This window comes from Achroia grisella, unplaced genomic scaffold, assembly GCF_030625045.1.
Source record: "Achroia grisella isolate CSIRO2021 unplaced genomic scaffold, CSIRO_AGI_Agris_v1 utg8191, whole genome shotgun sequence".
NCBI lineage: Eukaryota > Metazoa > Arthropoda > Insecta > Lepidoptera > Pyralidae > Achroia > Achroia grisella.
This window is the reverse complement of record NW_026713033.1, coordinates 5,933-31,959: the sequence shown is the minus strand read 5'-3', so window position 1 is coordinate 31,959 and position 26,027 is coordinate 5,933. Positions and strand designations below refer to the sequence as shown.

At 33.1% G+C, this 26,027-nt stretch overlaps 1 long non-coding RNA gene across 1 annotated transcript in view; it reads left to right on the top strand.

The window, feature by feature from the left end:
* LOC131851929 (uncharacterized) overlaps positions 1–10,826 on the top strand; it is a 53,663-nt gene extending 42,837 nt beyond the window's left edge. The window contains exon 3 of the long non-coding RNA XR_009357903.1: positions 10,738–10,826. This is a non-coding gene — a long non-coding RNA (uncharacterized LOC131851929). The remainder of the gene's footprint in view (positions 1–10,737) is intronic.
* Positions 10,827–26,027: the final 15,201 nt, after the last annotated feature.

Sequence of the window (26,027 nt, the reverse complement as noted above, 5' to 3'; positions counted from 1 at the left end):
AGACAATATTTTGGAGTGCTCCAACTTGGGTAATTAAATCTCGCGACTCATATCCGAGACGATAACTAGGATAGACTTTGAACAATTGCTTATTAAATTAGTGATGGTGTCAATTTAATTTGGCTGTATTACGGGTTAGTTGGAGTTGCAAAGGTGTGGCCGATAAGAACATTGTGTTATTAACTTGGATCTAATTTTATGGACTTTAATGTGTCTTTGCCGTGTTTATTAGTTTGTGTTCTTAGAAACTAAAACTGAACTCCTTTAGAAAATAAAATTTTAGGTTAATAGTTAGGAATGAACTCTAAATTTAATTAAATAAAAGAAATTTATAACAAATCGTATAATTAATTTTAACAAAATCAGTACAAGAATTTATAAAGCAAATACGGTATGATACGGAGATTCGTTCGAGAGCACTTCTGTCGACCAAAAGAGGCCACTTTTTTTTCTTTTCGGACTACTCTAATGCTGTTGGCCATAGCTGGCCTTTACAGCTTCACCGGATGTTATGGGGCGAGTGCAGATGGCACTCCAAACCCGCGGAAGGATTTATGGAGCGGCTGAAGGCCAACTCCTGCCTGACGGATACGACTTTAGTCTGAGGGCACCACTAGGGGTTCGAACCTCGGCTCAGCCCGTCGTAATTTCGATCCCCGTTTGAATTGGACGGGGGATCGATCGGGGGGGGGGGGGGGGCCCGGGGGCGCCGATGTGGAGCGCCCGGGCGCGCGCAGGCGCCCGGTTGAATGCGCGATATTGAGTGTTTGAGGTCGTCGTCTTCGCCAGCGAGGACGGTGTCGTGTGTGTGTGTAAAAGTGTGGTCGGGGTGGTGGGCCCGTGGGGAGGTTAAAGAGGCCGCACACCGGGTTTCGCAGCCTTTTATAGACGCGCCGCACGACGGTGGCGCCACCAGCGGAAGTTACAGCTAACATACTTTAAAAAGTGTGTTTAACACTTTCTGTTGATCTATTTAGTATATCTGTTAATAATAATAATAATAATAATCCTAGACAATTTACACAGCGCCATCTAGTCCCAATGAAAGCTTGTGTTATAGGTACTAGATAACTGATAGATATAACTGGTTTTCGCCCAGGAGATAGTACCACTACAGCGTTACTCAAAGTAACCGAAGACCTTCGTAACGGTATGGATAAATGATAGAGATATTCAGTGGATTACGTATACAGTTGTAAATATAATTTATTTCGTTCCAATTGCAGTTGCACGTTACACACAAACTGTTACTTAGCAACAATACTTATTTTAAATGTGATGGATTATACTTTTTCTACTTCAATCAATGTGCCTAATAATAAATCCCACCTCACCATTGTTAGAGTTCACATCAATATTGTAGAAAAATCCGATATTTTAAATAGAAATTAAAAGAAGGTAGTTTGTGTTTAATACTAATTAAGTACCCAATATAAAGATTATTACAAATATTGTAAATAACGCCATCTAGTATTTATAGACCGAACTAAGTTGTTTATCATACGATAACTATTAAACCTGCTTCACTCCCTACTACACGGACTTCGGTCTATAAATACGGAGGTCGGTAGTTGAATAATCCTCTTTTGTTGGGTGAGCCGCGGCATTCAGTCGACGAGCGCAGAGCGTGCCGGTCGTGTTTTGTTTTATTGTTTTTGTCCGTGTGGAATTTAACTTTATTTTTCCAAAATAAAAGTTAAGTTACTTCTTATTACGTCAGCTACCTGCCAAAGAAGTCCCGTCAAAATCGGTACAGATAGACAAAAATTGTTATTTTAGTGTATGAACCGTATTTATGTAGTAAAAAACGGTTATTTCAATATTACAAACAGACACTACAATTTCATTTATATGTACAGATTAGTAATATTGGATTGCCCTTTAATTATTCAGCATTATACACTTCGAAATCAGAATATCTTCCACGAGTGATTATTCCTGAAGCCTGATCACGAGAACAAGCCTTTCAGCTCTGAGCATCGGCCTCCATTAATCATTTTAGGTAAGAGGCGAGAGGTTGCGTGCGGAGAGCCCTACTCCTAGGGTTGCCACCATCATTACATAGTATAAAACAAAGTCGTTGTCGCTGTCTGGTATTTTATATTGTAACATTTTTGAAAAGTACTGAATAAATATTTTTTTCTTTCTTTCTTTCTGTCTGTCCATCCCTATATATACTTAAATCTTTAAAACTACGCAATTTGAAGCGGTTTTTTTTAATAGATAGAGTGACTCAAGAGGAAGGTTTATATATATAATACATGTACACCCGTGCGAAGCCAGGGCGAGTAGATAGTACTTTATAAAAAGTATCCTACTTTATTATTGGTAAATACTTTATACTTTTACATACAAATAAAGTATGCAAAAATACTTTATTTTCAACATTTACTGTGATGCGTAAAACAAAATACTCATTATGGGTATTTATCGATTTATAAACTGAACAAAATGTTAGATGTTAATTGTTAGTTGTGACATTTGTCACAGCTCTAGTATTAAAAGCACATAAAAATACTTTTTTAAAGCAATAAAAACATTAGCAATTTGAAAAATACTTTTTTTCTTATACAAACCAGTTTTTTAGTCAAAAAGTGTTGGCAACCCTACCATCTCCATTCACTTACCTTGTTTGCTAACCGTACCTGTTACAAAATGTTTTAACACAGTAAATATATTAATCTTGATGATATTGTAATACTGTTTGTTCTCACCAGGGTCTAGTCAACAGTATTCATTATGATTAAATAAGTTAAAATCTAATTTTTAGTTACAATTAAGAAGTATGAGAATTGAAGGAAATAAACGTTACGTTTAATTGTACTGTAACAACTATAATGGAAGACTAGTGTTAAGTTACATTACAGTATAATAATAATATAATAATATCAGAACAATTCACACAGCTCCATCTAGACCCAAGTTAAGCTAGCTAAAGCTTGTGTTATGGGTACTAGATAACTGATACAAATATACATATATTTTTTACTTCGTAAATAATAAACGTATTATACATATTAAATTATACTTATTAATTATACATAGAAAATACCCAGACCGATACAAATAATCATACTCATGAATACACATGTTTGTGCCGTGCGGGAATCGAACCCGCGACCTTCGGACGTAAAGCGGTGTGCTAAAACGCTAGACGCTGTTCATGCACGGGATTTTCATTTAATGCTAGACATAGATACCTATATAAATGTACATTGTAAATAAACTGACTTTTTTAAAAAAAAGTAATTAAATTGAGTTTCTTGCCAGTTCCTCTTAATTGGACCTATATACTGAACTGAACGGTAGAGAAATGAAATAAAATTATAATGTAAAAATTTGACGTTCATAAGCATCTACAATGTCCTACATGAATAAATGATTTTTCAATTTGGTATTTGAATATATCTTCGACAATTATTCAAGTTATATAATCTAATTATATATAACTCAAAGGTGACTGACTCACATAGTAATCTATCAACGCACAGCCCAAACTACTGGACGGATCGGGATGAAATTTGGCATATAGGTAGATGTTATGACAGAAGAAAGGCTTTTGATTAATTCTACCCCCAAGGGGATAAAATAGAGGATGAAAGTTTGTATGAAACATTGTCAATTTTAAACCGATCGGGCTGAGACTGCATGCATAAAGCTACTATGACGTAGGCATCCCCTAAGAAAGGATTTTGATAAATTCCACTCCTAAAGGGATAAAATAGGGCATGAAATTTTGTATAAATCCTCTTATATTTTCGACTGATTGAACTGAAATTAAAGATTGGAGCTATTATAATGAAGACGTTCGCTTAAATAGGATATTTATAAATTCAACCCCAACGGGGATAAAAAAAGGGATGATCCAGTATGTAAATGTATTAGTTTGAACCTATCAGTACCTAATGGAATGAATAAATTAAGACGAACAAAATAAGTTTTACTTCTTTAGGGCAACTTTTATTTTAGAAAAATAACGTTAATATCCACGCGGACGAAGTCGCGGGAACATCTAGTCTTGTACAAAATGAAAAAAAAGATAAATAATAATTCATTTTAGAAGATATGGCGTTAAAACTAAAATGACTAGCCGAACTGTCACAATGTAACCATACAGTTTTGTTTACACTTTTAACATGTTCCGTTCTAAGAAATTCCCATTCATAGCCGAACGAAGTCGCGGGAATAGCTAGTAAAAGATAATTCTCTACAGATTAGTCAAACAACGAATGAAAAAAGACTTCCAACCGTTCGCAAGTGTATTGTACGTATTGTATTACATGTTTTATTAAGTCATTTGCCTACTCAGCATATTATTGGAAAACATAATAAATTCTTTGTAGGCAGCACGGAACGGAAACCAAAATATATGAATGCTCAGAATATTTCTACTTAATCATTTCCTTCAAAGATCTATTTGTACAGGCGGATATTCTTTGAGAGGACTATTGACAAAACATAATATCATTTATTTGTCATAAAAGGGAAATGTTAACATTTTATTTTCTGGCTCAGACAGTTTTTTATACATCCAATGATTAACTGTCTAAGTTTTGTTTCATTTTGCATATTGTATTTGTATATGAACGTTTTAATGGAACGCAATCTTTATTATTTGAACAAGGTACTTTCTTCTGTGTCCCATCTTTATATCTTTGTGTTTTTTTCTACCATTATTTGTGGCTGTACATAATATTTCAATGTCCGATTATTATATGTATATAGTTTCTTATTCATATAGTTACGTCTAATCCTTATCCTTACTCCTTATTAATATTATAAATGCGAAAGTAACTTTGTCTGTCTGTCTGTCTGTCTGTTTCACTTTCACGCCAAAAAAACTGAACCGATATAAATGAAATTTGGTACACATAGTCTAGAACCTGAGAAAGGATATAGGCTTCTTCTTGAAGCGGAAAAAGGGTTCTAAGAGGTTGAAAGATTGTATGGAAGTATCGTCATTTTTAGAAGCTCGAAAATTATTTTTTGAGCTGTTGATATTACACACCTACTTTGCATATCTCACTTATTTATTAAAATCATAATGATTCAATGATTCAAATATATACCTTATAATTATTATTCATAAAATATACTCTATATCGTAATTATATTATTGATATATATATTTATCTCGCAGTTATTACACCATCATATACCAATAAAACTTTCTACAAATTAAATTAGGGGGGGGGTGGTCGTTACAATTGGTAACAAATATAAGTAAATATGACATTCAAAGTTTGTAAAAAAATTACAGTTACTGAAATACAATAGGGGATGAAAATTTGCATTAAAATTCGTCATTCTTGTAGCTGGAATGATGAATTTATTTTTTTTATATTTTTTGGGTTACATTATGAAATATTTCTGGGCCAATATCACTATTTCAGGCGGACGACGTCGCGGGCACAGCTAGTATATCATATATTTATATTTCCACCGCCAACAATAATTTTCTATCATCCACGGTTGGCTGGTAGAAAACGGTGCATGGTTTTAAATTCGCCACATTTACTATAAAATTACGTGCATTAAAGTTATTTAAATAAATATTTCTTCACAAAGAGACTACAATTAAATAAAATCACAATTACGTACTTGAATGTGAACGAAAATGTGAATTTTGTTTAACACAACATTTTTTGTATGTTTTTGAAAATGGCAAATTTTTTTATTCCACAATGTGGCTGTGAGAATTGGCAGAAAGAAGTAAATAGTTAAATTAATAGAAATAGTGTATATTTTTTAACAGATATATTGAGATGAAAAGTATTTCTTTTCAACCATCTAGTAAAGTGAGCACGCATAACTTGTTGAACTATGAAGCAAGTTGAGATGTTAAAGTGTCGATTACACGATTTGAATATAAATCGGTCCAGCTGATCTATGAAATTGATATGTGTGGATATAAGATTGAGTCAGTGTAGTCGATTAGCATTGCTTTACTTCCGATGAGGGTTCGATTCCTCGCACAGTACAAAAATTTGTGTTCCTGTGTATGTTTATTTATGTATCTATATGTATGATTAGATAGATAGATAAAAATTTTATTCGCGTTAAAGGCACACACACACACACACACACACACAAGGCGCTGTAATAATAAGAACAAAAATAAAAACAGATATACACATTACATTAGTGAAGTCAACAAAATACAATGCACAACAGATATACAGATAAAATAAAATGCAATACAGATAACAAAAAACGGTATGAGTAACGTAGTGTGTGTGCATATCCGATACGTAAAAAGGCAGCACCTCAGTGTATTGTTTGCAGCATACAAACAGCAAACCACTGATATTCAGGTACTGCCCAGATACATACATATTATGTATGAACCTTAAAAAATGTATTTTATATTAGTATTTTATAAATAATAATAATTATCCAGGACAATTCACACTATGCCATCTAGTCCCAAGCTAAGCAGAGCTTGTGTTATGGGTACTAGACAACTGATATAAATCGTTTTTTTTTGTTTTTTAATTACATGCATAATATACGTAGAACATACCCAGACCAATCATACTCATGTTTGTACCGTACGAGGATCAAATCAAACCCGCGCCCGTCGGAAAAAAAAGCAGTGTACTCAACCGCTAGACCACCTAGGTCCGACTAATGTTCTTGGATGAATGCTATGGTTCCCATGGCCCGGGCGATATGATTCAAGGAGAAATAGTCGTCAGGTTTTTATCAGGTAGGAGTCCGGAAATATTCATTCCTTCCTAAGGGACTGGTTCTCGGTGATGGATTTTCCTAAAAAAAATCTAGTACTTGTTACACTACATCTGGTTAGCTTCAGACTAAACGGCGTTGTATGTTTGTCTTGAGATATTACTACAAAACAAGCTGCTTGCTACAAATAAGTGAGACTTAGGTATACACTTTTACTCAACTTTTACAATGTACTTCTGGTAAGATTAATGTTGCGGTAATAATACTATGTTGTCGGTTGAGACGATGTATATGACTGACAAAATGTACATAAAAATATTGATCTTATATACTAAATGGCAATAGGAAAATGTAAGGTGGGGTGACACAGTTTAGACACAGCAGTGCTTAGTACACAATATTGGATTTGTCTTACTAGACATTATTAAACACAATTATTATATTGATGTATCTAGATTACTGTGTAATTGTAATTGAAATAACTGTAGATACATAAAAAATAAAAACATGTGTAACGATTACTTGAATGACGAGCGTGCATGGCAATAGTTGTTCATGCACGGGATTTTCATTTAATGTTAGACATAGACACCTATATAAATATACATTGTATATAAACTGGCTTATATAAATTCAAAACATCTAATCATTAAACTAACACTAAATCATTAAATCATTACTGAGCAAGGCCTATTACTCACTAAACGATTACTTGAATGACGAACGTGCATGGCAATAGTTGTTCATGCACGGGATTTTAATTTAATGTTAGACATAGACACCTATATAAATATACATTGTATATAAACTGGCTTATATAAATTCAAAACATCTAATCATTAAACTAACACTAAATCATTAAATCATTACTGAGCAAAGCCTATTACTCACTAAACGATTACTTGAATGACGAGCGTGCATGGCAATAGTTGTTCATGCACGGGATTTTCATTTATTGTTAGACATAGACACCTATATAAATATACATTGTATATAAACTGGCTTTAAAAAAAAAGTAATTCAATTGAGTTTCTTGTTCTTCTCAATTGGAGCTATATACTCTCAATTGGAGCTATATAGGTACTGAACTGGACGGTAGGGAAAAAAATTGAAATGTAATATAAAAAATTTGACGTTCATAAGCGGCTAAAATGTCCTGCATGAATAAATGGTTTTTGAATTTGAATTTATTCCAAAATTGCTTTCCATTAACACTCAATGTTAATAATCAGAAAACTCCAATATTGCACAACAAAGCTAAAAACTTAATTTAATAAAAGGGAAACAGTGGCTGTCCCTTATCGAGCGGGGCTTTACAAAGTGTTGTTATCTGCCTTTATCCACCGAACTTTGGTAATAAACAATGTTTTGCCTGTCATTACGAGGGCCGAACTTCGTGGTTGATTAAAAATGTCAATCCTCACCGCTCAGAAAACATCTTTGTGTTTTGCTTTGAAATTCTTCAACGCTTTGTTTCTATCGTTTAATAAAGCTCGCTGGTTGAACGATGAAGACGGTTTTATTGTTTCGGACGCCGACCTCAAAAAATATAGATTTTAACACAATTGGTTTGTTTTTATTTGTGTATGTAATACGAAATATTCGTTAATTAATTTTAATTAACAAAAAAATGGACTCATAAGCTTAGAGTCACTCAGAGGGCAATGGAGAGGGCTATGCTCGGAGTTTCTCTGTGTGATCGTATCAGAAATGAGGAGATCCGCAGAAGAACCAGAATGACCGAAGCCCGAAGAATTGTAAAACTGAAGTGGCAATGGGCAGGGCACATAGCTCGTGGGACAGATGGCCGTTGGGGCAGTAAAGTTCTCCAGTGGCGACCGCGGACCGGAAGACGCAGCGTGGGAAGACTCCAGCAAGGTGGACCGACGATCTGGTATAAGATCGTTGGAAGGCAATGGATGCGAGCAGCGCAGGATCGATCGTCGTGGAGATCTTTGGGGGAGGCCTCTATCCAGCGGTGGACGTCTTCCTGGCTGAGATGAACAAAAAATACCCAATGCTCTTCTAAGTCCAAATATTCAGAGATTATTCCAGAGATATTGTAATTTAGATAATGACAATATGTAGTGAAATATGATAAATGAAATTTGGAAAATAATTTACGTCGGGAAATTTCAACTTACGGCAGCGTGTGAAATTTCAATAATCCGGCTCAAAGGACCAAAAATGTAATGGATCGGTGGACTGTACGAGTGTCTATGCGTAGTTTATAATAATGTAATATATTAATGTGCAGTTGTGAATTATAAAAAGAATAATGTATCAATAATTGAAATTTATTGAAAACATGTTTTATACATGTTTTCAATAAATTTCATTTAAATTATTATATATTATAATATTTTTAAAAGTAATAACAATATCAAAGGAGTTAAATATTGTAATTAATGAAAACTATGATTGATACAGCCTATGGTATAAATACTATAAATGACGTAATGGAGTAACTTTTTTTTATAATTTATTTATTTATTCATTTCAACTTGAAACAATCATGCTCGATATAAAGTTCAAACTTTAGATCCAGATTTTATTGGATATACTTTATTATTTTAGCTATCATGGCTCTAATAATAACACCATGGTGGTCATGATGTTATTTGCAACAAAGGATGTTTCGATGGTGTATGGAAAAATAGATATTTATGGACTAATTCAATCGGATTGATCGGAATGGTTACTGTTTAAATTGAAAAGCAATAACTACATTCACGGCAAGCAATTATTCTGCTATGGGCGTACAAAATACATATATAGTACCTACTGTTTTTATGTTGATTATACTTTCTTGTCTATATATTTATACATCTTAAAATTACATCAAATAATCAAATATTCTTTTAAGAAATGTATTAAAATTTTAGGCAATGTACGAAAACAACCTCTTGACCTATTATATATACGAGTATATATATATAAAATTTCATATAGAAAGCTATAAACTCCAACACTACCGAACTTATTTTCATTTCATATTCACATAGATAGGTAAAATAACTGTAAAATATGTATTGAATTATAAATTTAATTAATGTATAATCTCACTAATCTGATTGAACAGAGATTAAGTGCGTAGCGGTTTCTACGTTGATTGTCGCATGCCTAATCCTTGTTAATGTAAATCTAATTGAAACAATATTTAATTCAAAGAGCAACACACAAGTTTCTTGCTCATTCTTCTTGTGATGAGTCTGCATTCCGAATGAGTTGAAGAATAAAAAAATGTGACTATTCAAAAGAGCTTTTAGTAAGTTTATTTGAAAAAAGATTATTTCTATTTCTATTTCTACTAACATAGTTTTTAAGGTAATTACTGACACAAATGGATCTAGTTGTCTGAATAAATAAATTATTATCTATACATATAAATAAAATTGGAGTGTCTGTTTGTAATATTGAAATAACCGTTTTTTACTACATGCATATGAATGTAACTACGGTACATACTCCAAAATATTTTTTTAGCAATTTTTGTCTATCTTTCAACAATTAGCCGTAACAAACATACAGACTGTTTGTTTTGGCTAATCTCTGAAATTGATTTTGACGGGAATTTATTGGCATGTAGGTGATGTAATAAGGAGTAACTTAGGCTACTTTTACTTTAGAAAAATAAAGTAATATTGCAAAATTCCACGCAGAAGAAGTCGCGCGTACAGCTAGTTGTTATTATTAATAATAAATAGTAGTAATATATTTTAAAAATTCGTTAACGATAATAATGTTTTTATAGAAAATCTTTAAATCCATAGCACTGACAATATTATCTGATTACATTAATAATGAGTGCGTAGCGACTTCTATGTTGATTATCGCATGCCTCTTACTTGTTATACTGTAATTATTTATATAAAAAAAAACATCTATTAAAAAGAGCAACACACAAGTTTCTTGCTCATTCTTCTTGTGATGAATCTGCATTCCGAATGAGTGGTAGAATCAAAATGTGACTATTCAAAAGTGCTTGTAATGAGTTTATTTGAATAAAGATTATTTCTATTTCTATTAAAGTATTGTTATTGTCCACAGTGTTAACAGAAGAGCCCCGTTTTGCCGAGCCGATACCCAACGTCACAGTTGCACTTGGCAGAGATGCCAGCCTCCCGTGTGTGGTCGAGCACCTTGGCACATATAAGGTAATTATTTATTAGATTTTTTTTACTTTTATCACTATAGTAAATGTTGACGACCTCGGTGGTCTAGTGGATTAGCACACCGCTTCACGTCCGATGGTTGCGGGTTCGATTCCTCGTACGGTACAAACATTTGTATTCATGAGTATGATTGTTTGTATCGATCTGGGTGTTTCTATGTATATTATGTATGTATTTGCAAAAAAGTAACTATGCATTTATATCAGTAGTCTAATGCCCATAACACAAGCATATGTAGCTTAACTTAACTTGAGACTAGATGGCCCTGTATCAATTGTCTAAGTACATTATTATTATTCCACAGTCTATAAAGTAATATTTACCAGAAGATGTAATAATATATGTCTGAAAATGTTTGTGTACATACTATAGTGCCTCTCATATATATATATATATATATTAAAAACTTTTAATTTTATTAGAATTAGGAGATTGTATCATAATTTAATTTAATGTCACCAAATTTTTTTTAAAAGATTAACACAAAGGTTTCTCCTGACGAATCTTCGTTTCAAATGAACCTACAGACTGATATCTACATTTACCATAGGATATGTTAATATATATAGGTTTGAAAATTAAATTTTTATACATAGTGCCTCTCATATTGATATCTTTAATAACTTTAAATTTATTAAATAAGATAATGTCATAATTTAATGAAATTTAAATTAATTTCACTAATATTTATTAAAATTAAAAGTGCAACATGCAAACTTCTTATTAATTCTTCTTGTTATGAATTTGCGTTTCAAATCGTTTGAATAATAAAATATGACTATTCAAAAGTGCTTATATTAAGTTTATTTGAATGAATATTATTTCTATTTCTATTTTGATTTAATAGAATTTATTACTAGTATTTGTACCAGTTGTCTAGGAGTATTTATATCAGTTGTCTAGTGTCCTTAGCTCAAGTTTTACTTAAGTTGGAACTAGATGGCGCTGTGTGAATTGTCTAGAAAAAAAAAACAAAACGAACTATTTCAACTTAATAGAATTTATTGTTATGTGGAGTATTTATATCAATTGTCTAATACCTTTAGATTAAGCTTTGCTTAGCTCGGGACTAGATGGCGCTGTGTGAATTATCTAGAAAAAAAAACAAAACGAACTATTTCAATTTAATAGAATTTATTGTTAGGTGGAGTATTTATATCAGTTGTCTAGTGTCCTTAGCTCAAGTTTTACTTAGCTCGGGATTAGATGGCGCTGTGTGAATTGTCTAGGAAAAAAAACAAAAGAAACTATTTCAATTTAATAGAATTTATTGTTATGTGGAGTATTTATATCAATTGTCTAATACCCTTAGATCAAGCTTTGCTTAGCTCGGGACTAGATGGCGCTGTGTGAATTGTCTAGAAAAAAAACAAAACAAACTATTTCAATTTAATAGACTTTATTGTTATGTGGAGTATTTATATCAGTTGTCTAGTGTCCTTAGCTCAAGTTTTACTTATCAATTGTTTAATACCCTTAGATCAAGCTTTGCTTAGCTCGGGACTAGATGGCGCTCTATGAATTGTCTAGGAAAAAAAACAAAAGCAACAGAAAGGTTCTGCCACAGTTTTGTAAAACAAAAAATTATATAAATCAATCGGCATGTTGATATTATCATTGCCTACCCTTTTCTTTCTTTTTTTTCTTTCTTTTATGCGCAACGATGTACCGGCTGAAGTGTTCTCCGGGGAAATCTGTCCGGGTCGCAACTTGGGGCAGGGGTTACTTGTACCAACTAAAGCAGGGTACTTTGTAACTTGTAAATTAATGCCTCCAGACGGTACATTATACTGGTACATGTACGCCAAAATTCAACATGTTAAAATCGTATGAAACTATTCGGGTCCGCAGTAAATGCAAACTGACAAATTGTGTAATGAAGAACTGGCAAGAAACTCAATTGAAAAAGTAATTCAATTGAGTTTCTTGCCAGTTCTTCTCAATTGGATCTATATACCGAACTGGACGGTAGGGAAAAAAATAAAATTATAATGTAAAAATTTGACGTTCATAAGCGGCTAAAATGTCCTACATGAATAAATGATTTTTGAATTTGAATTTGAATTTGAATAATTATTTTTTATTTAACACTAACTTACCCCACAAACGATTTGCCATATCAAAATCGCTATTAAAATTGGTGACAATTAAATTATAACAAAAAAATGCTTATATGTATGAACGTACATACATTAATAGAGTTAACCTGCTTTTTAATACAATAGACAAATTATACACACATACTCCTAATATATAAAATTCTCGTGTCGCAGGATTCGTGTTTTACACCTCCGAAACGGCTTGACTGATTTTGATGAAATTTTATATTTATATTTAGTAGGTCTGATAGGTTTATAACTAATTTTTATACCCATAAGTGTTAAGGGCGGACCACCCCAAAATTTTTTTCATTTTTTCGACAACCTTTTTTTATTCTATGGCATTAAAAATACGTACAACCCTAAATTTTCACCCTTCTATCATCAACTCCTATTTTTTAATAGCGATATTAATCTATATGGCAAAACAACGTTTGCCGGTCAGCTAGTATTATATATAAGACGACGACTAAACGGCCTCGGTGGTCCAGCGGTTTAGCTCACCGCCTTACTTCCGATGATCGCGTGTTCGATTCCTCGCACGGTACAAACATTTTGTATTCATGAATATGATTGTTTGTATCGTTCTGGCTGTTTTCTATGTATAATATGTATGGACTTACAAAAAAAATATATCTATGTATTTGTATCAGTTATCTAGTACCCATAACACAAGCTTTAGCTAGCTTAACTTGGATACAGATGGCGCTGTGTGAATTGTCCTGAGATTATTATTATTATTATCATCTCACTTTCTCGGACTTTACTGGTTTTATTATTATTTTATTAATATTATTATTATAAATAATAGACAGTATAATATTTAATTTTCATATAAATATACTTACTTACAATTAAGTTTATGAATACTATATATACATGATACCATCTTAAAACTTACCAGTTTTATTAAGTCTGCAGGCTTAGTAGATGAGAAATTTCTATTCCATTCTATATAATATCAGTGGAGGATATTGTGAAAATATTATTTCGCGGTATTTATAAAGAAAAACGTCATGAAAACACAACTTGTGAACAATCATCGTGGAGCGAACTCACTTAAGTTACTGAACTTGTTTATTTGTTAATGTGCCTCTAGAAAACATGGAAAGTACAAAACTTTTGATTAACTTTCTTGAGGTAAATGAAATTATTTCAAGGAAACCCTTAGCTCCGCGGGACAGGACGCATTTGTATTATATCACTAGCTGTACGCGACTTCGTCTGCGTGGAATTTAATTTTAATTTTCTAAAATAAAAAAAATCCTAAGTTACTTCTTATTACATTAGCTATCTGCGAATAAAAGTTCCGTCAAAATCGGTCCAGCCATTTCAGAGATTAGCCGGAACAAACAGACAGACAGGCAGAGAAAAATTGTAAAAAATGTTATTTTGCTGTATGTACCGTATTTATATCCATATGCGTGTAGTAAAAAACGGTTATTTCAATATTACAAACAGACACTCCAATTTTATTTACATGTATAAATAATAACCTCGGTAGTCTAGTGGTATAGCATACCGCTTTACTACCCGATGGTCGCGGGTTCGATACCTCGCAAAACAAACATTTGTATTCATGAGTATGATTGTTCGTATCGGTCTGGGTATTTTCTGTGTATAATATGGAAGTATTTACAAATATATACATATATTTGTATCAGTTATCTAGTACCCATAACACAAGCTTTAGCTAGCTTAACTTGGGTCTAGATGGCGCTTGTGAATTGTCTTGAGATTATTATTATTCCTAACTTCCAAAAAAAATCTCATCTCCCCTCTTAAGGAGAGGAGATGGCAACTTACCCCCGGTAGAAGCACAAGATTATTATTATTAAACCATAACCTAGTTTATATCCTTACAATACAGGTTATATTATGGTGATTAAAGATGAAGCAGTTTCATTTTGTGATCTAATTTAGAATTATTTCCATAATAGAATACATAATTATAGAATTTAAATTATATTTAAGATTCTAATCAAATTTCAAAGTTGGAATTGGTCTTCTGTCTCGGTAGTCTAGCGGTTTAACGTACAGCTTTACTTCAGATAGTTGCGGGTTCAATTCCTCGTACGATACAAACATTTATATTCATGAGTACGATAGTTTGTATTATTAATAATGACATTGCAGGATAAACAAATAATTTAAAAAAAAATGCGTAATTCGCTAAAATATCCTACATGTTTCTTTTTTATACTACGTAGGTGGTAAAGCATACGGCTCATCTGATCACAAATGGTTACCGTAGCCTATGGACGCCTGAAACAACAGAGGTGTCACGTGCGCGCTGTCGACCCTCATGAAATCTTAGTATACCCTTCTAGAAGCTCTGTGCTGTAGTCGCTTGAAAAAACCTACTGGAAAGAAAACTTGTTATATGTGTTTATGTCACTGCAGAGTCAGATATATATATATATGTACTAGCAGATACGGCCACGAGTTACAGTGGCTAAGTTTCTTGAATAAAATAATATTATGACTATAAATTGAGATGTAAGCTATCCTATCTTTCAAGTTGGATCAAATTGCACACAATATGCAAATCAAATTTGCAATCAGTTCAGTCAGAGTCCATCGCGGATCATAATTTATATATATATCCTTACTAATATTATAAATGCGAAAGTAACTCTGTCTGTCTGTCTGTCTGTCTCGCTTTCACGCCAAAACTACTGAACTGATTTAAATGAAATTTGGTACCCATATAGTCTAGACGCCGAGGAAGGACATAGGCTACTTTTTAATGCGAAAAAAGGGTTGTAAGGGGTTGAAAATGGTAATGCAAGGTTATCTTTATGCGGTTGAATACACACTTATTATAATAATGGCTTAACTAAAAAATTAGATATTTTGGAAAGTCTACTTTATAATTGTGTAATTAAGTCTATTTTCAAAAATTTTTAATTTCTGAATTACACCAGTATTGTACTAGATATGCGACTTATTAACGCTCATATGTCATAAATAAACATATATGTCATTTGTATAAGTTGCGCGCGCAACTGATTATTGTCAATCCGTTGTCTCCTTATGAATTTAAATGAATAAATGTTTGCTCTGCAATTTTATTTTATAAATACATAAATATACTCCTGGTATAGCCTATAACTGATGACCCTGCTCTTGGACAAGAGCGTAAGAACATATTATTAATATTTTTGAAGAATAAAACAACATATAATATTAAAAATGTTGTCAATACATATGAACAACATTTCATGGAAGAAACAACATCTACCGTTCCATCCGAGCTATTCAGGTTCGGAATACGTTTCTCCATTCTGGCCAGTAGAGTCAGAGATATGGTTCGCGCAAGTAGAGGGATAGTTTGCAATTTAGAATATCACATCTATTATTTTGATTTAACAAAATTTTATTATGTTATTGGCCAACTGGACCACCAATTTTCAAAAGAATTTCAAGAAATGTTTAAACTGTTTATTAAATATAAATAAATATGACATTTAAATTTGTAAATATCATATTGTCACCATTCAAGGGGTAAAATAAAATAGCAGATAAAAGTTTTTATGGAAATTCGTCATATTTGAAGCTAGAACGATGAAGCTTTTTTCTTACGCTTTTTTGGGTCAGTTTATTTAATAAATACCTTACTAATATTATGAAAGTGAAAGTGACTCTGTCTGTCTGTCTTAAAATCCAAAACTTCTGAACTGATTTAAATGAAATTTAAAGTCTAGATCTTGAGATAGGACATAGGTTACTTTTTAATGCTAAAAAGGGTTATAAGAGACTGAAAGAGGAATTTTTTAAAAGTTTAAGCTTCATTCTTATTTTTTTGCGTATTGATTAAATATAATTAACGAAAATGGGTCAACAGGGGAGTTAAAATGTTGTATGCATGTATTGTCATTTTTTAAAGCTAGAAACTTGAAACCCATTTTTTTAGGCTGTTGAGAAAATATCAGTACCTACCGCCACAGGACTCAGCCATAAATGGTTACAGTATAGCGACATCTTATCATTGGTACATGATGACACTAATATAAGTAGCATTAAAAAAAACAAGAAAAAGGGTTATAAGGGGTTGAAAGGGGAGATGTAATGTATGTATGGTATGTATGGAAGTATCTTCATTTTAAAGATAGTAGTTTGAAACTTAGTTTTTGGCTGTTGATTGAATTGTATGGAATTATGTATGGAAATTTCATTTTTGAAGCTAGAACGATGAAACTTTTTTATTGGGTTAGATTATTAATATATATTTTTTATTATTTGCTCAAGGTCACTATTTTACGCGGACGAAGTCGCGGGTACAGCTAGTATATATATATATATAATATACACACAATTTTTTTTGCATCGGTTTGATTCAAATTCAGTAACTTTTTGCTAAGTACGGGTACTTAACCACTAGAATATACAAACAATTTTTAATTTTTTTTTGCATTGGTTAGATTCAAACTCAAGAACTTTTTCTCTAAGTACGGATACTTAACTACTAGGCTATAAGATCGATTCTATTCCTACTAGCAGAATAAGTAATGAGTCGGTTTAATTTCGATTAAATATTTTGTTATTCTACTAAATTAAACCTTGTAAGAAATCACCTGTGTTGGTACATATTTCTCATCTATTAAAGCCTGCAAGCAGCTTTCTTGAGAAACTCTGCATCTCTGTGCATTTTCTACCGCATATATCACATATATCACGGGGAGTGTTCTGAGGAATTGTTCGGATTAATACCAGCTGCTGAGTTTCACCACCGTACCACCCGCCAGAAACTGAAATACCATCCTGATCATCTGGATGAATGGCGGTCTTCCACAGTGCGGTTTTCTAGAAACTTTTTGCCTCGCACAACCACATTATGGAATCACCTTCCAGCAATGGTATTTCCTAACCGATACGATATTGAAACCTTCAAGAAAAGAGCTTATTCCTTTTAAAAGGCCGACAACGTACTTGCAATTCCCCTGGTGTTGCGGGTGCTCGTGGGCGGCGGTAATCTCTTACCATCAGGTGAGCCGCATGCTCGTTTGTCCCCTATGTTATATAAAAAAAAAAACTTTGTTTCGGTCGAACAGCAGTGACATTACAGCATACGGCAGTGAAATGACAAGAAATGGAGGAATAATATCTTAGCCCTCTAGAATGACCATATGAATAGTATCACAGATATCATATAAGAGGTAAAGTCCTTTTTTTGACCATTCTAGAGTTGTTAGCGCCGGGCCTTACAGCTTCACCGAACGATAGAGCGAGTGCAGATGGCACTCCAGACCCGCGTTTTTCAAAGTGTTTATAGAGCGGCTGAAGGCTAACTCCTGCCCAATGGATAAGATTTTAGTCTGAGTGCATAGCTAGGGATTCAGTTGAGTTTCTTGCCAGTTCTCAATTGAATCTGAATACTGAATTGAGCCGTTCATAAGCGGCTAAAATGTCCTATAGATGTTTTTTTGTAATTGTTCTACGTATGTATGTATATGTATGTGTATGTGTGTGTGTGTGTTGTGTATGTATATACATACTATATATAATGGTTGTCAATAAATGTTTTTTTTTTCTTTCTTTCTTTACATGAATGAATGATTTTTGAATTTGCAATCGATCTTTGGTTCAACTCATTTTCGATTCCCGTTTGAATTGAACGGAGGATCGATCAGTATGCCATTATTACTAGGAAGGTTTACAGATTATATGTCCGTCCAGTTACAAAAAAGAAACAACGTTCTAAAGTTTTTTTTTTCATTTCATCTATATTGAGATGAGCTGGCGACCTCGCGGCTTATTCTCGGAAATACGATGAAGCTTGTTATTATTAGATATCTAATTTTATATCACTTAAGCCCATTAAACCTTAATCGCTTCAAGAATAGACTAGAATTTCTTCGTCTATACATATAAATAAAATTGGGGTGTCTGTTTGTAATATTGAAATAACCGTTTTTTACTACATGCATACACCAAATAACATTTTTACGATTTTTGTCTATCTGTCTGTTTGTTCCGTCTAATCTCTGAAATGGCTAGACCGATTTTGGCGAGACCGATTTTGGAAGATAGCTGGTGTAATATAGAGTAACTTAGACTACTTTTATTTTAGAAAAATAAAGCTAAATTCCACGCGGACGAAGTCACGGGAACAGCTATGAATATAGTCCTACTAACAAAACTTACAATATTCCACAAAACAAAATCACATTGAGATTATACTAACGGGCGGGAAACCCTCCTACAATCCATCTGCGGGCCGAGAACGAACTGTCATATTCCGCTCCAACAGCAATTTAGTGGGGTCGTTCAAGGGTGAGAACACCCCTTCACCCCCTTGCACTGTAACAATTAACTTATTCATGGATGTGCCTACCTAATTATTTATTTTATTTTACGAGCCCTATTATCTTGGTAGAGCCGCGTCGTAAATACCAAAGTAAGTGGGGGTACCTTAGAATTTTCAAGCACCTAATTGAAAGGGTTGTTTTAAGAAACAATTTATTACCTCTAAGGCAATTTAAATGTAGTACGCGTATTTTATGTAGAATAGAAAGGATGTGTATTACATATTTAATTAACTACAAACAGTTAATTATGTCTATCTATCTAAGTATATATAACTCAAAGGTGACTGACATAGTGATCTGTCAACGCACAGCTCAAACCACTGGACGGATCGGGCTGAAATTCGGCATGCAGGTATATGTTATGAGTCGGCAACCGCTAAGAAAGGAATTTGATTAATACTACCCCCAAAGGATAAAATAGGGGATGAAAGTTTGTATGAAACTTTGTCAATTTTAAACCGATCGGACTGAGACTTTGCATGCATAAAGCTACTATGACGTAGGCATCCCCTAAGAAAGGATTTTGATTTGAAATTATCGCGAGCGAGGCCGCGGGCAAAAGCTAGTCCATCTATATGTCTCGGTAGTGTAGATGTTTAGCACAGCGCCTTGCTGCCGACGGTCGCGTCTACGAATCCTCGCACGGTACAAACATTTGTATTCATGAGTATGATTGTTTATATTGGTCTGGGTGTTTCCTATATATATTATGTACTAGCTTTTAACCGCGGTTTCGCTCGCGTAACTTCATTACTGGCTGCAATATGGCATAGCAAAATGTAGATATTTTATTTTTTTATGTTTTCTAATTTTTTTTAATAAAAAGTTATATGTTAATTCTAATATCTCCAAGAATATGTATACACAATTACATGACGATCGGTTCAGTAGTTTTTGCGTGAGAGCGCAACAAACATCCTCCTCACGTAGTTGAGTTTATATTAATGTATATATTTATAAAAAAAAATATATTTTAGTATTTATATCAATTGTCTATTACCAATGAAGGAAGTTCTGCTTAGTTAGGACTTGAAGGCTCTGTTTGAATTGTATTGAGACGTGAGACAAATACAGGTATTAGGGTGTTCTAGAATATTATTTCTGTTCATTTATTCAAAATTCAAAATTCAAAAATCATTTATTCATGTAGGACATTTTAGCCGCTTATGAACGTCAAGTTTTTACTTTAGAATTTTTTTCCCTACCGTCCAGTTCGGTATATAGATCCAATTGAGAAGAACTGGCAAGAAACTCAATTGAATTACTTTTTTTTTAAATCCAGTTATTTACAATGCATAGGTATTTATATAGGTGTCTATGTCTAATATTAAATGAACGATTACTTGAATGACGAGCGTGCATGGCAATAGTTTTCATGTTCGGGATTTTCATTTAATGTTAGACATAGACACCTATATAAATACCTATGCACTGTAAATAAACTGGATTTAAAAAAAAAGGAATTCAATTAAACTCAATTGAGTGTCTTGCCAGTTCTTCTCAATTGGATCTATATACCGAACTGGGCGGTAGGGAAAATAAAAAATATAATGTAAAAACTTGACGTTCATAAGCGGCTAAAATGTCCTACATGAATAAATGATTTTTGAATTTGAATTTGATATTTCTAAAAATTGGTTGTAAATATGGAAGCCTTTACGAGAATTGCATAAGGTTTTACAACAAACTGCCTGAATCCTAAATCTACATAAAAAAAGATCCATAAAGTCATATAAAACAATTTCTTTGTAAATAGCTTATTATATAACTCAAAAGTTTATGATAAGAATTTTTTGAAGAAAAATCTAACTTAAAATTCATAGCGCTGACAATGTTATCTGATTAAACAATGATTGAGTGCGTAGAGATTTGTATGTTGATTGTCAATTATTTAAAAGAGCAACACGCAAGTTTTATGTTCATTCTTGTGACGAGTCTGCATTCCGAATAAGTTGTAGAATAAAAAAAGGACTATTTAAAAGTGCTTATGTTTAAAGATTACAAATTTGATGTATAACAACGTAAATAATAATAATCATCTCAGGACAATTATACACAGCGCCATCTAAACCTAAGTTTAGCTAGATAAAGCTTCTATTATGGGCACTGATAACTGATACAAATACGTAGATATACATATGCATTTTTTCGTAAATAACCACATATTATATATATATATAAAGAACACCTAGACCGACACAAGTAATCATAGTCATGAATAGAAATATTTGTGCCGTGCGAGGAATCGAACCCGCAACCATCGGAATAAGTTAGGCAGTGTCTTAAACCGCTATACCACCGAGGCCGTCAAAAGGATGAGGTATTCTAATATTCTGGTAATCAAATAACTAATTTGATAGAAACTATATACTTGCTATAGACTTATTTCAGTTTTCTAATACAAATCGATGGTTAAAAAGGTTTTTGTACATACGTTCTATATAAAAGTGGTATGAATGAATACGTTACAAGGGATAACGTACAAAAAATGGCTAACCCAATATCACCTACAAAACGTTTATATCGAAGCGAAATATAAATAAACTCTTAAAAAGATATTAAGGTATCTCTTCTAAAAGGGCATCATTGAAAATCGATTTAATAGACGGGGCCAAATAAAACTGGGTATATGGGCAGCCAGTGGAAGCCCGTTCACCCGAGACCCTAATCAAATGTACCTTAACTTGAGTCGAATTGACTCACTTTTACAGCCTTACAACCGGCGCGGATTATATATTTTTCCCTAAGTGATTTTGTTGACATAAAGGTAAAACTGGGCTTCAATAAAACAAATTACGCCAACCGACGCAGAGTTGGAATCCACATTAATTTCCTTTGTGAGATAATCTCCAAATATTGAAATTTAATTTACCAATGTCTAGAGTGGAACCATCCGAGCCGTTGCTATAGTTTCGTTTTAGTTTTCAAAGAGTGTGTATGGTATAAAATAGGTCACGGTGATGGCAAAAACGAAGACTTTTAAAACAATTGGATTTATTTTCGACACATAAATTTTATAATGTTAATTAGAGATAAGACGTGCAGTGTCGATCGCATCTAGGTACAGACTGCGTGGCGTCCGTTGCGCCGGTTATAAGTTTTTTTTAAAAACGATTTCGACACCGCAAGCAGAGACAATAACAGACAAACATCATTTTAATTATTTTGTTTTTTAAGGCACAGAACGCGTCGCTTACAGAGTGTTTATTGACTTTTTAGTATTATGTTTGCATTTATTTTATAGAAAACATCTTGAGTAACAATATATCAGATGGTTATACAAATATTAATCTTTTATGTTAATAATTTCTTTAATATAATTGTAAAAGATATGACTTAATAAATATTTATTATTTGATTAAATCTGATTTTATTTTAAGTAAGTTGTATTCTAAATGCTATATATTAATTTATTTATAAATGTGTATAATAAAGGTTAGCTGATAGAGAATGCCATATGACATTAGGTTGTCGCCTTTTGTACACTTGTTTTTGTGCATAAAGAATAATAAAAAAAGTCTATAAAAATTTATTGAAATTCTAATGGCATTTAAAATTAGAAGAAGGATATATGAAAATTAACTTTAAGTTCTCACTTTGAGTTCTAAACTAAGTCCTTGTACTAAGTTGTTTTAAGTAACACAATCTGTAATACTAATTAAACATCATTACATACATACATCTTCAAGTTCTTTAATGATATTTACGATTCAATTATTCTATTTGTTTTGTGTTCTCATTTCTGTTTCTCACATTATACTTATGGCTAGCCGTATCCGCGACTTCGTCCGCGTGGAATTTACCTTAATATTTCTAAAATAAAAGTAGCCTAAGTTGCTCCTTATTACATCAGCTACCTGCCAATAAAAATCTCGTCAAAATCGGTTCAGCCATTTCAGAGAAAATGGTAAAAATAGTAAAAAATGTTATTTTGGTGTACGTACCGTATTTATATTCATATGTATGTAGCAAAAAAAGGGTATTTCAATATTACAGACAGACACTCCAATATTATTTATATGTATAGATTTGTCAGAAAGTTGAATGGCTATAAACGCCTACCTATATTCAAGACTACTTCTAATTTTTTAAAACTACTAAGAAAATATGAAATTCGCAATGAAAGATACAGTAATCGAAATAATAAAATATAGCAATAAAACATCCTTAACCTTTCTGATATGAATTTTCTTTCCTACCAGAATTCCATAACACTGAAATTTGTCGAACATAAAAAACTCGTGATCGCTACGGCACGCATCCTTAACTTTGTTATAGACATATCAAAAGAAATACACTCCGCAGATTAGTCGTTTAACGTTTGTGATTCTTTTTAACATCCTAACAGTTCATCTGTAATTGTTTAATCTTCATTTATAAATTCAGTTTTATATTTCTGTCACTAGATGGCGTTGTTCAATTGTTACAACGCGCTATGTTTTCGTTTTTCAGTAACGTATAAACTGTAGCAGTTTACTGTATTGTCAGTTGAAGTTGTAAAGGCCAGATACAGCCAACAGTATTAGAGTCGTCTGAAAAAAAAAAAAAACTGATCGTATGGCTCTCCTTCGATTGATCCCACATCCACTTCAAATGGGGATCAAAATTACGACACTCTGAGGCCAGATTGAATCCCCTAACATTGTCCTCAGACTAAAGTCGTATCGGCGGGAGTTTGTCTTCGGCCGGCTCCAGTCCTTCCGCTGTTTTTGAGTGCCATCGCACTCGCCCCCGATCATCCGGTGAAACTGTAAAGGCATGCTGCTGCCAACAGCATTAGAGTAGTCCGAAAAAAACATACGGCTCCCCTTATATCAATCTCCGTCTAATTCAAGCGAGGATCGAAATTACAACGGTCTGAGCGAGGTTCAAACCCTAGCGGTGTCCTCAGACGAAAGTCGTATCCGTCAGGCGGGAGTTTGTCTTCAGCCTCTCCATAAGTCTTTCCACGGCCAGCTGCGGCCAACAGTATTAGAGTAGCCCCAAAAAAACTCAGTATTAGTCCACTCGTCTTACTCCTCACCATGTGATTACTTCATTCCGTGACGTAACGGCGTCAAGCCGGCTCAGCGCCATACGACTTCCTCAGCAGTCTACTTAAGAGTACTCGGTTTTCTTCGGACTACTCTAATGCTGTTGCCGCAGCTGGCCTTTACAGCTTCACCGGACGGTAGGGGGCGAGTGCAGATGCACTCCAAACCAAGGAAGGACTTATGGAGCGGCTGAAGGCCAACTCCCGCCTAACGGATACGAGTTTAGACTTAGAGGTATGAAAAATAGATAGCCGATTTTCAGACCTACTGAATATGTGATCCAATTTTATAAAAATCGGTCAACTTGTTTCGAAGGATCATGGAAACTAACGTTGTGACACGATAACTTTATATATAAGAAGAGATGGATTATTTTATTAAAAAAAATTAATTACCACTCGGGTAACAACTAGAGAATTATTTATTTATTTATTTATTCTTTTGCACACAAAACTGTACACATGGGGGACTGATAGAAGAGGATTAGTATTATTAAAGTCAAGTTTTTAAAAATTATATCACTTTGTAATCGTAAACGTGTATGCCAAGTTTTAGCCCGATCGGTTTAAAATTGATAAAGTTTTATACAAACTTTCATCCCCTATTTTATTACCTTGGGCGTAGAATTAATCAAAATCCTTTCTTAGCGGATAGGCATCCGTCATAACATCTACCTGCTTGCCAAATTTCAGCCCGATCCGTCCAGTGGTTTGGGCTGTGCGTTGATATGTAGATCACTATGTCAGTCACCTTTGAGTTATATATATATAGATATTATAAACGTAAAATTTTGTGAGTATAGATGGATGTTTGTTATTCTTTCACGCAAAAAATACACAAAAATACATCCTTAATGCTTAATAATATCATTACATAGTATAAAACAAAGTCGCTGTCGCTATCTGTCCCCATATTTACTTAAATCTTCAAAACTACGCAACGGATTTTGAAGCGATTTTTTTTTAATAGATACAGTGATTCAAGAGGAAGGTTTATATATAATACATGTACACCCGTGCGAAGCCGGGGCGAGTAACTAGTAAAAAATATAACTGAATCATTATTTACAAGGAGTCGTTAAATCCTTTAATGAGATAGTCTCGCTCTTATTATTGTGATGCTGCCTCGGGTACGTTGTTAAAAATAAGTATCCTTTTAAATGCAAATTAGCAAAATTTAATGGAACTTTTATATTTTGTAGTAAGGAGCATCGTAGAATTTATCTTACTTTATATTATGACGGCCCCGGTGGTCTTGGGGTTTAGCACATCATTACTTCCGATGGTCGCGGGTTCGACTCCTCCCACGGCACAAACATTTGTATTCGTGCGGATGATTGTTTGTATCGGTCTGCAAAAAAAAATTATGTATTAAAAATTTATCAGTTATCTAGTACCAATAACACAAGCTTTAACTAGCTTAACTTGGGTCTAGATGGCGCTGTGTGAATTGTCCTGATATGACTATTATCGTAGTCTTAATTCTTTACATAAGATTTTTTTTTTATTACATCACTTTAGTTACTATACTCTTGATTTTCATTAATACGTTATTAATTAATTATAATGAAACATTGTCGAAATGGCATTTGATTAATAATATTGGATTTTTTTCCCTAATCACAAATTGAGTCATATAGATATTAAATATTAAAATATGTTAAAAATATATTAAATGAAACTGATATATATACAATCTTTTACGGTACGGAAGGGAAAAAAA